We start from the raw sequence: 14,288 nt of genomic DNA on the forward strand, positions 1-14,288 counted from the left end.
AATTGTAGCTAGAAGATTAACCTTCAACAATGTGGCCAATCCCTCTTAGAATAAGAGGTGTGTTCTGGCAGGTTTCATTAGTTCTACCACAAAACAAAAAATAAAATAAATTAATAATTTTGAAAACCTCTTGAACTCCCTAGTCTTTATGAGTAGCTACAAATGCATCAGAAAGTAGATGTCTGGGACTGCTGGAGCATTCTCTGACTGCCAAGTGAAAGTTCTATTCAAAGACACAGATCCATTTTTTGTGAATCACCTCATAAGATATCTGACATATGCTAGGACTGGAGCTCAGGCTTTGAAATCGAGGAAAATGTGTCTTTGATATTTTTGTGTTATTTGATGTCTTCAAAAGTACAGAGCATAATATAAAATATAATATTCTATATTTTCAGAATATACATGGCGTTTATTATTCATGAAAATATGCACGACCCCCAGAAAGTTGAGAACCACTGTTTAACTGATTGGAGCCTCTGAGAGTGAATTATAGTGTGAAATGCAAAAAAGCTTCAAATAGTTCTGAGAAACAGCATTTGGAGGATGGAAACATCAATGGTGCTAGCAATTTCAGTGAGTTGATGACAAAGTTTCTAAGGTAATAAGTTGTGTGATGAGTGGGAGTAAAAACAATCTGAGATTAAAATGTAGATTATTGTTCAAGAACAGCCTGGCTGAAGTGAGAGAAAAGGCATAGCTGAGGGAAATGTAAGGTCCAAGCAGTTTTGGTAAGATATGAGATGTTTAGTGCTATTTAACTATTACTGGAAGAAGCACAAATTAGTAGAGCAAGCTTATGAGAAATGGGGAAGGGTTGAATTCTGGAACAAAGGAGAAAAAGCTGAGGTTCATAGCAAGCATTTGAATAAATCAAAAAGTTAATATGTTTGTCTTATGGAATTTTTGGCTAACTTTTTTGAATAGATAGATTAATACTCGTTTTATAATCTTGAGTGAGTCCTCAAACTTCTAATGCCTCCATTTTCTATTCTTTATGAGGATCTCACATGAGAAAGAGATCAGCTAATATAAAAGTGCCCAGAACACAGTGAGCACTAGATATTGTTAAATAAATTAACAAAACATGCCTGATGTATAAATTGTATTACATTTACCATTGTGGCCTTAGGCTTTCATCATCTGACCCCTAAAATAATGCTGTGAAGTCTGACTAGTCTTTGATGCAAGGCTTGCCCTCCCTTGCAACTCCATTACTAACACAAGTCATTTCCAGTAGACCATGTAGGGTGTTGGAAAAGGAATACAACCCTCACATAAACTGTAATTAGTTGGCTCTAGTTATAACACCTTTGTGATCTTTAATTTTATGATCAAAACTGAGAGTTGAACTTACTTTTGAACTGTTTCTTGTTATTAATAACTAACAATAATCTACCTGAATCATTACCAGCTAGAAGTAGCAGTCATTGGGACTTGGACATGAGCTGCAAAGTATAGAATGGTGACAACAATTCCGATGCCATGTGGACTTTTCCTAGATGTGGACTTTTCCTGGACTCCTGCTCCTTGTGACAGCTCCTAACAGACTGAACTGTGGTTGGGTTACATTTTTCAGGGATTTGGCATGGTAATGGGGCCAACTTGGACTTGGTGAACATGTTAAGGACACTACTCTTTTATGGATTCTTGCTGTATTGACCAATAGTTTGCTTAAAGGCTTTTAATCACTGTAAAAAAAATAGAAGACTGGATAAAGAAGATGGGGCACATATACACCATGGTATACTATTCAGCTAGAAGAAATGATGACATCGGATCACTTACAGCAGAATGATGGAATCTTGATAACATTAAGCAGAGTGAAATAAGTGAATCAGAAAAAAACAAGAACTGCAGGATTCCATACATTGGTGGGACATAAAAGCGAGATTAAGAGACATGGACAGGAGTGTGGTGGTTACGGGGGGTGGGGGAGTGGGGGGAGGGAATGAGGGAGAGGGGGAGGGGGAGGGGTACGGAGAAAGCTGGATGGAGGGTGACGGAGGATGATCTCTCTTTGGGTGATGGGTATGCAACAGAACTAAATGACAAGATAACCTGGAAATGTTTTCTTTGAATATATGTACCCTGATTTATTGATGTCACCCCATTAAAATAAAAATTTATTAATAAAAATAAATAAATAAAATAAAAAAAGAAAAAAAATAACTAACAATAAGCAATTTTATGTTGAAAGTAATATGCAAACCATGAATCTGTGAAGAATCTCTGAAACCTTGTCATTTTCCTTTGAAAAATAAGCAAATAATATAATTTGTTACAAATAGTTGTTTAGACCATAAAAGATTAGTTTGAGAAACCCAAATAAGTTCTTTATAGAAATAGTAGAACTATGAATTTCTATTGTGTTCAGTGCTGACTGATATAGCTGATGAATCAGCTTCACCATAGGAAAGAGGCAGGCAGATAAATGCATTTCCTGAGCTAAGATTAAACAGAAAGCTTCAGATGTTAAGAGGACAGCTCCTAAAAGTTGTGTATCTTCGTTGATAATTGAATGTTTTATTCCATAAAACAAAAGTAGGCCTGACCTGTGGTGGCACAGTGGATAAAGCGTCGACCTGGAAATGTTGAGGTTGCCGGTTCGAAACCCTGGGCTTGCCTGGTCAAGGCACATATGGAAGTTGATGCTTCCTGCTCATCCCCCTTCTCTCTCTCTGTCTCTCTCTTTCTTCTCGCTCTCTCTCCTTTCTAAAAATGAATAAATAAAATAAAAACCCAAAAAACAAAAAAACAAAAGTAAACTTCCTTCAGAATTCATTAGAATCTTATCTTTAAAAACTATTTTAGTCCCTGGTCAGTTGGCTCAGTGGATAGAGCATCAGCCCAGCATATGGATGTCTGGGGTTCAATTCCCAATAAGGGCACACAAGAAAAGTGATCATGTTTCTCTTCCCTTCCCCCATCTCTCTCTCTTCCCCTCTTGCAGTTAGTGGCTCGGTTGGTTCCATCTTGGGCCCTGGGCACTGAAGATAGCTCGGTTGGTCAGAGCGTGTCATCCTTAGGCACTAAAAATAATTCGGGGTTTTGAGCATGGGCCCAAGATGGGGTTGCCAGCTGGATCCCAGTCTGAGTTGCTTGCAGAAGTCTGTCTCACTATCTCCTTTACTGTCACTTTAAAAACAATTTTTTTTAATCTTAGTGAACATTTATTTATTTTTGTTCTTTATGAATATTGAATGTTTTAGATGCCCGACCACTTTGCCTGGCTCTGGATTATCTTTCCAATTTTAGAGCAGGTTTTACCTTCTCTGGGAAGACTACCTTTACTCTCCTTCATTTGTCAGTGTACCATTAACTAGATTGAAGCTCTTATGGCAAATAAATTTGGTATAAATAGATTGACTATTCTCAACAAAAATAATTAGAGACTAAAGAAATGGATAGCAGACAGACTGTAAAACCTTAGAAATTAATTAAAGAATATTTTCTCATTAATAATATTTTATATTACATATAACTGCTTATATTTAATTTTGTGTGCTCTTAAAATTTAAGAATTCCTAGCCCTGGCCAGTTCGCTCAGTGGTAGATCATTGGCCCGGCGTGTGGATGCCCCAGGTTCCATTCCTGATCAGGGCACACAGGAGAAACAACCATCTACTTTTTTCTCCTCCCCTTCCCTCTTCTCCCTCACTCTCTCTCACTTCCCCTCAGCTATGGTTCGATTGGTTTGAGCACATCAGCCCCAGGCACTGAGGATAGCTCTGTGGAGCCTCCACTTCAGGTACTAAAAATAGCTCAGTTATGAGCATGACCCCAGACAGGCAGAGCATTGGCCCCAGATGAGGTTCCCAGGTGGATCCTTGACGGGGCACATGCAGGAATCTGTTTCTATCTCCCCTCCTCTCACTTGGAAAAGAAAAGAAAAAATTAAGAATTTCTTATGGATTCTCTATTTTAAAACTTAATTTTAATTAGTTTCTAATAAAATAATTTTAAATAATTTAAAAATCTTTATTGATTTTCTTTTCTTTTTAAGAAGTAAAACTGGGCCCTGGCTGGTGGGGCCAGGATCAGTGGATAGAGGATCAGCCCAGCATATGAATGTCCCGGATTCGGTTTCAGTCAAGGCACACAGGAGAAGGGGCCATCTGCTTCTTTTCCCATCCCCCTCCCCCTTCTGTCGCTCTTCCCCTGTGGCAGTCAGTAGCTTGATTGGTTTGACCATGTCCCCAGCCATGGAAAGCTCAGTTGTCTGAGTGCGTAAGTCTCAGGTGCTAAACTAGCTCAATTGTGAGCACTGGCCCTAGCTAAGGTTGCCTGGTCCATCTCAGTCAAAGTGTATGTGGGAATCTGTCTCACTATCTTTCCTCCTCTCACTTAAAAAAATAAAAAAGAAAGAAAGAAAAAGAGAAGTAAAACTGCTTTTATTTAAAAAAATAACATGAACATCCATGTAGAAAGTTTGATGGAATCTAAAAAAAGCTGATAGAATAAATGAGTTGAGCAAGAATGCAGAATGCTTCAAGATTAATGCCCCAAGATCAATTGTATTTTTATAAAATAACAAAAGACAATTGGAAATTAAAAATTTTAAAATACCATTTATAATACAATTAAATATTAAAAAATATTTTGTGATAAATCTGACAAAAACATGCAAGACCTATACCCTGAAAACTACCAAATACAAATCAGAGATAATTAAAGGAGAACCAAATAAATGGAGACACATATCCTGTTCATGGGTCAGAAGACCCAGAACGGTTAAGATATCCGTATTCCCCCAGCTGATGTATCGGTATTTATTGATTTTTGAGAGAGAGTGAGGGGAGGAGAGAAACACTGATTTGCTGTTCCACTTATTTATGCATTCATTGGTTCAGCCTTATTTGTGCCTTGACCATGTTTGAACCCATAACCTTGGGGTATTGGGATGATTTTCTAAACAATTGAGCTATCTAGCCAGGGCCAATTTAAAATAACTTAAATGCGTTTCAGGAAAACCTGAAAAATGTGGAAAAGTGTGTATAATTTCCTTGCCAGCACAATCATTCTGAGAATTTATTTGTATTTTTTTCCTGCATTTTAACATAATTGTATCTTGCTTTAATTAGTATTATACCAAAAAACCCAAAAACAACCCCCCCCACAACCCAAGCCACATTTCATTTGGTTAAAATGTGGCCTTTTAGCTACATTTGGGATGTACCCTATTTTATTCTAAAATATTCTTGTCTATTACATTCAAAAGTTTTATTTAAAATGAAAGCTTGAAAACATCACTGAAAAACATTAAAACTCTTTTCAATAATCAGTTTATGCCTCTTCTAAAAATATAGTAATTAATACTCTGCTTGATTGAAAGAACTAGCTGTCCTTTTAAAATTAAGCATAAATTTGTGGGATTTGCTTTTCACAGACTGGAGAAAATTCAGCTAAAAACTTTTTTACCCCTTTGTGGATTTTAATGCCAAAACACATAAAATGATTTTATTATTTTACACAAATGTTTAGTTTCTTCTATTTTATTAATATCTTTGTGAATGTGTTCAAAATTATCTATATTCTACATAATAGAAACAACCTGATTTGGATTAAGCAGAGCTATTTGTGGAAGGATGCCAGGTAACTCATGGCTTCAGACATTGGCCTTGGGAAGGACAGAAATCCAGGAATCTGGAACTGTAACAATAAGAATTTGTGGAACTTCCATTGAGAACACAGACATTGATAAGACCTGTCTCTTAAAGTGTTCAGTTTCTGTTTTTCCATTAAAATGTTAGTTAAAGTTCTTGGTTGGTAAGAGCTGATTGGCCCAAATTAGATCATGTGTTGAAATTAAAGAAGTTTTCCTGGAAAATAAAACTGCTATTTATTGGCTGTTTTGCCTTCTAGTGATCACACATTTCCAACAGTCTGTCAAAGCTTCTCACTTCTGTGAACATCTCTTCAATCCATTTGCTTGAGTTATGTGCCAAGATGAAAGCTGTAATAGGGTCAAGAAGGGAGAAGTTGGGTTTTGTTTATTTTACTAATTCCACTGCATCACTGATTTATCATAATTGTGCAAAAAGTTCTGTAAGTGGTTCATACTTAGTTTGCTAAAAAGAATTAGAATCTTCCTCCAACATCTGTGGAAATTATGTCATTATTATTAAAATAGGAGTTTTCAAAATTAGATTTTTAGTTTGGCAGCTTTAAAGTATTTGTGGAATGACTTTAAGTATGAAAATATCAATAAATGAATAATTTCTGAACTGTGTTCTAATGGAAACTTTTATATGTATTAGAGTAAAACACAAAGACAGTAATTATTTTTAAATGTACATTATGTGCAAAATATTACACTGAACATTTTCCCATGTTATCTTATTTAATTCTTATGAAATAAAATTATTAGGTAGGCCTGACTGGTAGTGGTGCAGCTATAGACAGAGCATTGACCTGGGATGCTGATGACCCAAGTTCGACACCCTGAGGTCATCAGCTTAAGCACAGGCTCACCAGCTTGAGCGCAGGGTTGCCAGTTTGAGCGTGGAATCATTGACATGATCCCATGATTGCTGGCTTGAGCTGAAGGTCCCTAGCTTGAGCAAGGGGTCACTGGCTTGGCTGGAGACCCCAGCCAAGGCACATATGAGAAACAATGAACAACTAAAGCGATACAACTACGAGTTGATGCTGCTCATCTCTCTTCCTTCCTGTCTGTCTCTCTCTCTGTTGCTCTCTCGCAAAATCAATAAATACATAAAATAAAATTATTAGGTATCTATCAGTGTTTGGCCTTATTTTAGAGACAAGGGGGCTGAAATTAAGATTTTTAATAACTTGTTGAAGTTTATAGAGGTAAGTAGCAAAGTTAAGATTTGGCCCCCGATTTTCTGATTTTAAGTCTGATATTCTTTGAACTCCATCACATTGCTTAAATAGTCTGAGTCCTTCCCAGTGCAGTCTAACTGTACCCAGCAGGTAGGTCTTAATCCAAGAGCCCTAGTGACTGTCAGACATGTCAGAGAGGAAAGAGAGTTCATAAATTTTCCTAGACAGAGAGGATAAGTTACTGTGTTTCCCCATGTATAAGGTGCTCCCACGTATACGATGCACCTTAATTTTGTGGCCCGAATTTTGAAAAAAAAAAGTATTACATAAAGTTATTGAACTCAAGTTTTATTCACCATAAAATTCATACAACTCCTCATCACTGTTCCATCCATTGGCTTGTCCTCAACTGTGTCTGATGACGAATCACTGTCTTCAACAATGAGCGCAAAAACAAGCATGAAAAAGTAAGAAATGCAAGTAAAAAAACTACAATCACTATATAAGGAGCACCCCATTTTAGACCCTAACATATTTTGAAAAAGGGTGCGTCTTATATGTAAGGAAATACAGTACATTAAAAAAAAGGTGGCCAAAATTATAATAAAAAAGGCAAACACATGCAGCAACTCTTAGATGTGAGTCTAGGATACAGCAGAGACATAAGCTTGGTGTTTGGGAAAGTGAAGAGAGAGCAAAGGAGATTTGATGAGGCCTAATTTAGGAGACAGTATGTGAGTTTAAGTAGATGAGATTTGTTGTTCAGGAGAGGCACATTGTGGCATTCATTGCTTAAAAGAGCCACGTGGAGCTTGTGGCCAACTTTCTTTCTAAACTCTGTAACTGGGCATGAGGTACCAGGTTTCCCTGGGGCTTTTTGGTTCCATTTTGTAAGTCTGTGTTGTGTCTGAAAGAATCTGTGAAGTGAGATCCCAGATATATGCCTCCCAGCCACAGCAATCTTACTGAATCAGATACTGGCAACTATTGTTGGTGGTGCTTGGAGGCTAGAATTTTTTAATTCCAAAGATTTTGGTTGTATTTTCTAATAATGATATGGGTTCTAGGGCCAAGAAATGAAAATAATATGGTTCTAAGTGTGTTATCTGAAGCAAGAGGTGGTAAAATGTTTTAGATGATGATGGAGTGGGAAGTTCTAAGTTGTTAATTGATGGGTATATGATCTCAGATATCTATCATGTCTCCAAAGATTGATGCTCCAGATGGCCCAAAGTTGCTTCCTATTGATTGAGTTCAGATGCTTCTTGTTTAAGTCTATGCAACATGCAGACTTTTGAAGACCAGGTAATTCTTTCCTGCTTTTCTCTGATGGTTAAGTACCACCATATAGTCTCTACCATTCTAGAAACCCATCATTCCCACTACATTAGGTAAATTAATATCTCTGTAGCATCCCCCACAGTGGTGTCTGCCTACAGAGCCAGAGAGCTCTTCAGATGTGTTGGTGGTCCCTGAGGCAGTGCATTCCATATTGTCTTGATGAATGGAATTTCAAGTCTTGATGAAGGGCTCTTATAAAAGATAGCTAGCAGATTGTCCCACTGTGATCATATGACATACTCTAGGCCAGTGATCCCCAACCTTTTTTGGGCCATGGACTGGTTTAATGTCAGAAAATATTTTCATGGACTGGCCTTTAGGGTGGGACGGATAAATATATCACGTGACTGAGACAAGCTTCAAGAGTGAGTCTTAGACGGATGTAACAGAGGGAATCTGGTCATTTTTAAAAAATAAAACATCATTCAGACTTAAATATAAATAAAATGGAGATAATGTAAGTTATTTATTCCTTCTCTGTGGACTGGTACCAAATGGCCCACAGACAGGTACCGGTCCACGGCCCGGGGGTTGGGGACCACTGCTCTAGGCCATTGTTAAATTCAGTCTTCAATTAGCTGACTGAACAGACTTTTGTACCAGTCCCAGGGGCTCAAACTAACCCAATAAGTCATAGATCCTAAATGAGATTGTGCCCATGTCAGTGAATTTAGACAAGGTGAGTTTTATATTTTCAAAACCCACTTCTACCAAAGCCCCCAGGCTGTCAGTAAGTAAGGTAAATACTTTCAACCCCTGTGGTGTATCTCTTGGTGGAGCAGGCCTCCTTCTTTACCATCAGTGATACTTGGGGATCTAATTTATAAGAACCTAGAAGCAATGAGAGGTAGTGGGGTGTGTCCTGAGAAAATCAGCATTAATCTGCAAAACAGCTTTTATAAGTGTATCACTGAAAGATTTGGATAAAGAGGAGAATTAATTTCCTCAGAATGAGGGGTGAAGGAGGGAGAAAAAGGAAGTTCAGTGAATCTGGAACAGAGTTTTTAACTTGATTCATTCTTGTTTAAATATTCCCATTCTATAGTCTAGAGTCCCACTTCAAAACAGAGCCTTTATTTAGCAAAAGAGATCTAATAGGGTTAAAAATTTGCTTGGTGCTGTAATTCTGCTACTATTAGCAGAGTTACATAACTCTGGCTAAGTTATATCTTAGCTGTGTCCACTCTGTGACTCAGAGTTGAAGGACCCATTCGAAGTTGTCAGGGAGGGCTTTCTAGTTTTTCTTCATGAATACTTTTACCTGTATTCTTATATTCATGTATATGTTTACATTTAAATTCATGTTTGTATTTTAAATTTTCATTTACCCCACTATACTTCCTATGGGCATCAGGAGAAGTAGCATGGATATGTAATCTTTATCATCACTACTGTGTTCATAATACCAGAGATAGTGGTCCTCTTAGTAACTGACCAGCCTATCAAATAATGCTTCCTGCAGTGACAATTTGGATAATCTGAATGCTATAGCGTGTTGTAGATAATTGTGTCCCATTTCTCCTTGGTTTGAAGCTAATTTTTGCATTTTTCAAATATATAATCAAGTTCCACCCAATTCCATTATCTGGTTTTGAGAATCTACTTCCTGGAGTTATGTGATGGTCAGTTTTATGTTAAACTTGACTAGGTAATAGTGCCCAGTTAGTCAATCCAACATTAATATAGGTGTTTCCCTGAAGTTATTTTGTAGGTATTATTTAGTTAAAGACTTTGAAATGGAGAGATAATCTTGGGTTATATGAGTGGGTCCAATGTAATAACAAAGGTCCTTATATTAAGGAGGCAGGAAGGTCAAACTAAGTAGCAGGAGATGTGATAATGAAAGCAAGAAACTAGAGTGATGCAAGGAAGGAGCCATGTGCCAAGGAATGCAGATCGCCTTTAGAAACTAAAAAGATCATGGGAATGAATTCTCCCTGCAGCCTCTAGAACTAACGCAGCCTTGTGACACCTTAACTTTCTCCCTGCAGCCTCTAGAACTAACACAGCCTTGTGACACCTTAACTTTAGACTTCTGTCTTTCAAAACTGTAAGAGAGTAAATCTGTGTTATTTTAAACCACTAAGTTAGTGGTTACTTGTTATAACAACAACAGGAAACTAATACAGATTTTGTACCAAAAATGTGTGCTACTTCTAGTGCCAATGACTGTATTTATTAAATGCCAACAGAAAATAGAATGCATAGTCAAAATAAAATTATCTGATACAAAGAAACTATTTATAAAGATGTAGCTGTAGAAGAACCACAAGTAATATCCATTAACCAGGGTCCTCATGCCTCTTGGATTATAGTTACTCCTAGAATAAAAAATGAGGGATCATGTCAGAGTAATGGTGGCATGAGAGATATCCTGATCTCTCCCCTTGAAATTTCAATAAATGGAACAACTATAATACAGTGAATGAACCCTAGCCGAACTCACAGGTGTGCCCGAAAGATCCACGCACCGAATGGACTAAATGTGGGACTGGGTGAAAAAGGGGGCAGAAGATAAAAGGCATTCGCAGTGGGCTTTGGAGAGGACACAAACTTGAAATGGCTGTTGTTTTTTTTCTCTCTGCTGGACTACAGGGAGGAGGGAAGCTCAGGCTCTCTGAATTTCATCTGAGGGGTATGATTTCACAGATAGGTGGGATATAAAACTGAGACGTATGGACATAGAGAAAAGTGAAGTAGTTACCAAGGGGAAGGGGATATGGCTGAGGGGGAAGTGGATATGGAGGAGGGGAATAGGAGAGGAGGTAGGAGGAAGGGTGTAAAAAGGGACAAATATAAGGTGACAGAAAAGGATTTGACTTTGGGTGATGGGTATACAACATAATCAACAGTTCGAATGTTATAGAAATGTTTACCTGAAACCTATGTACTCTTATTGATCTATGTCACCATGTTAAAGTTAACGTTCTAAATAAAATTTTAAAAAAGAAAAGAAAAATGAGAGGATAAAGCAGATATTGGGACCAAAGGGAGAGTGTTGTATACAGTTGGTTGCTTTGGGGAAAAGTACAGTTAGCATGGAGGAAGCTGAAGGAATGAGCAATCTGACCTTACTCTGCTCTTTCCCTCTGATCCTCAGGTATCTTTCCATGTCTGAGCGAGAGATCATGAGCTGTTGATGAGATTATACAGACCAACCTTGGACAGAGATCATGGTGGACAAGGATGAAGAGCAAACTTGGAGAACTAAATGGAAGATTTCTAATACATCATGCAATGCTGTATACTAATTCCTCCAACCTGGGAATTATATATAAAAAATAAAATCAATATTTATGTTTATATTAATCCACAAAATGTTGAGTCAGCATTTGTGCATGTGCACAAATATGTATTCTTTTTTCATTCTAAAATGATATGTAAGAATATTTATATTTTGTTTGTATCTTGTATTGACTACTCTGAAAAAATGAGATTAACCAGTGATGGATTATTTTAATTCTGATCACAACCATGGAAATAGGTTACCACTTCCACTTGTGACAAGTAAAGAGGACACAAAGATGAATCCTCATGCTGTGTGTGCTTCTAGGATCAGGACCACATGCTACTTTTGCTACATGTTGGACTTATAACTTGTATAAACCTAGATATGAGACACTAAGAGGAACAAGAGAAAACCCTCATACTTGCTGGCCATGAAACTTGACTTAAAATGTAGATAATGGAAACCAATTTTGTTACCTTTCTCCTGAAAGATACAAGGAACTTAGAACCTGTTTTAACACCAATCATTTTTTCACTACATATAACTTTTGTTTAGTATTTTAGGTTTACCTTTGTACATACCCAAATTAGTCATTATCATTACTGATGATAATTCAGCCAGTTCTCATTTAGATTTTCATCATGTTCATAATTACATTTACACATCATAGTTTTTTGCATCCTATTTATTCCTCTAGGTTTAATTTTCTCCTTCATGAAGTATATCTTTTGCAGTTTTTATAGCGAGAATATGTGAGTAGTTAACCCTCACTGTTTTTGTTAGTTTATTGACTTCTTTATTTTCTCTCATCCTTGACAAAAATGATTGCTATAGAATTTTAGGTTGGCAATTATGTATATTTTTTCTGTGCATTTAAGGTATTATCCCATTAGCTTCTATTATCTTGTTGAATAGTCTTTTGTGAGTCTAATAGTTGTGTCTTATGTTTTGTTTCTCTAGGGTTACTGTTAGGGTTTTTCTTTTTTCTTTCGTGTTGTAGAGATTCACTGTGTTATTATCACTTCTATTATTTTATCTTGCTTGGAACACATACGTAGAATCTGGTGATTCATTTTTTTTCCCTCCCCCAGTTTTTATTTTTAAAAATTTAAGTCACTATATCTTAGAGTATAGTTTCTTCTCAATTTTCTTTATATTTTCTTGTTTTGGAACTCTTCTAAGGCAGTGGTTTTCACTTGGAGTGATTTCATACCACTTTCCCCTACACCCAGGATATTTGTCAGTGTCTGGAGATATTTTTGGTTACCACTCTTGGGAGAGGTGTTTTGATCACTTCCTTAGTGAGGGAAGGACTTCCAGCCTAGGGTTATGAAGATGTCTAAATACATGGCATTAACTCTGGACAGATAAGATTGGCAACAGCTCACTAGTCACATAGTCTGGGGGAGGAGGACACTGCATGCCATACAAGACCATATGAGATTTGTGCTTAGGTACAGACTAAACAATCAGAAGTTGTAGGAGGTAAGCTTTGTAGTATCAAGAGGATAAGGTGTCCTTAGATTCCTGTGAGAGGATATGATTAGTTTGTTTAAATAATTCTATGGACTGGCAGGGAACTAAAACTTACTATTGAGGAATAAGTAGGAACTGTACCTGTTTAATTTGATAAGGAGGTTTGTTTGCCTAGGACCTTACCTACAGGAGCAGATTGGGGAGGAGAATGAGGTCATTCAAGGTTCTATTAAATTTTCCAGATGTCAAGGCAGGGCATAATACTGAACCTTAATTTTACATATTATACCACATAGGGGTGCTACTGGCATCTTACATAGAGGCTGGAGAAGCTGCTAAACATTCCACATGACCAAGGAGAAGCCCGCACAATAAAATACGTATCTTTCTCAAATTGCCAATAATGTTAAGATAAAAAATGCTGATATAAGGATATTACTATTTTTTTAATAAATTTTTATTTCTACCTGTATGATTTAATTTTCTTCTAGGATTCTATTTCTTGTCATATTTTTATCACTATTCTTCATATTAAAGAAGTTATCTATATTCAGTTATCTATATTCCTTAATGTAAACTATAGCGTGAAGACTAAATCTTGCCTGTGGCTTACTTTTATACAAACCACAAGTTAAAAATCACTACTTTTTTAAAGGCTTAGAAAAAAAGGAAAAAAAAACCCATATGAGACAGGTCCTATTGTAAAACCTAAAATAGTGTGAAAAGTAAAACAAGACAAAAAAAGTGGAGGATGGTAGCCAAGACATGGAAACAACCAAAGTGTCCCTCAATTGAGGATTGGATAATGAAGATGTGGTACATACATACAATGGAATACTACTCAGCCAGAAGAAATGCCATTTATGACAACATGGAAGGACCTCAAGAACATTATACTAAGTGCAATAAGTAAACCAGTAAAAGCTAAGAACTATATCATTACACACATAGGTGGGATATACAAATGAGACTCATGGACATAGATAAAAGTGAAGAGGTTACCAGGGGAAGGAGATAGGGGAGAGTAAAGAGAGACAGATATATGGTGATGGAAAATTATTTGACTTTGGGTGATGGGCACACAATGCAATCAACAGTTTAAATACTATAGAAATGTTTATCTGAAACCTATGTACTCTTATTGATCATTGTCACCCCATTAAATTTAATTTCTAAATAAATAAAAATAGTGGGGAAGAGAAAAGAGTAGAAGCATATGCAATATATGTATTGAGATAAGAATCTAATATATTTAATATCTGAATAATAGGGATTTCAGAAAGAGAGAACAGAAAAAAAAAGAGGGGATAAAACTACCAATAAAATAACTCAGAAAATATCTCAGATGGAAGGAAGTTGAGGTTTTAGATTAGAAGCTTTCCTGGAGTGCCCAGCATAAAGATTAAGAAAGTCCTAGATACATTATGAAATTTCAGAATACTGGCCCTGGCAG

At 36.7% G+C, this 14,288-nt stretch overlaps 1 long non-coding RNA gene across 2 annotated transcripts in view; it reads left to right on the forward strand.

Annotated features, from left to right (window-relative positions):
• LOC136401212 (uncharacterized) overlaps positions 1-13,305 on the forward strand; it is a 30,606-nt gene extending 17,301 nt beyond the window's left edge. Inside the window, exons 3-4 of one of the 2 annotated variants that reach the window (XR_010750487.1) lie at positions 399-601; positions 11,231-13,305. This is a non-coding gene — a long non-coding RNA (uncharacterized lncRNA). The remainder of the gene's footprint in view (positions 1-398; positions 602-11,230) is intronic. The other variant, XR_010750488.1, reaches the window with a different exon arrangement.
• Positions 13,306-14,288: the final 983 nt, after the last annotated feature.

The sequence above is a fragment of the Saccopteryx leptura genome, chromosome 3, assembly GCF_036850995.1.
Source record: "Saccopteryx leptura isolate mSacLep1 chromosome 3, mSacLep1_pri_phased_curated, whole genome shotgun sequence".
Taxonomy (NCBI): Eukaryota; Metazoa; Chordata; class Mammalia; order Chiroptera; family Emballonuridae; genus Saccopteryx; species Saccopteryx leptura.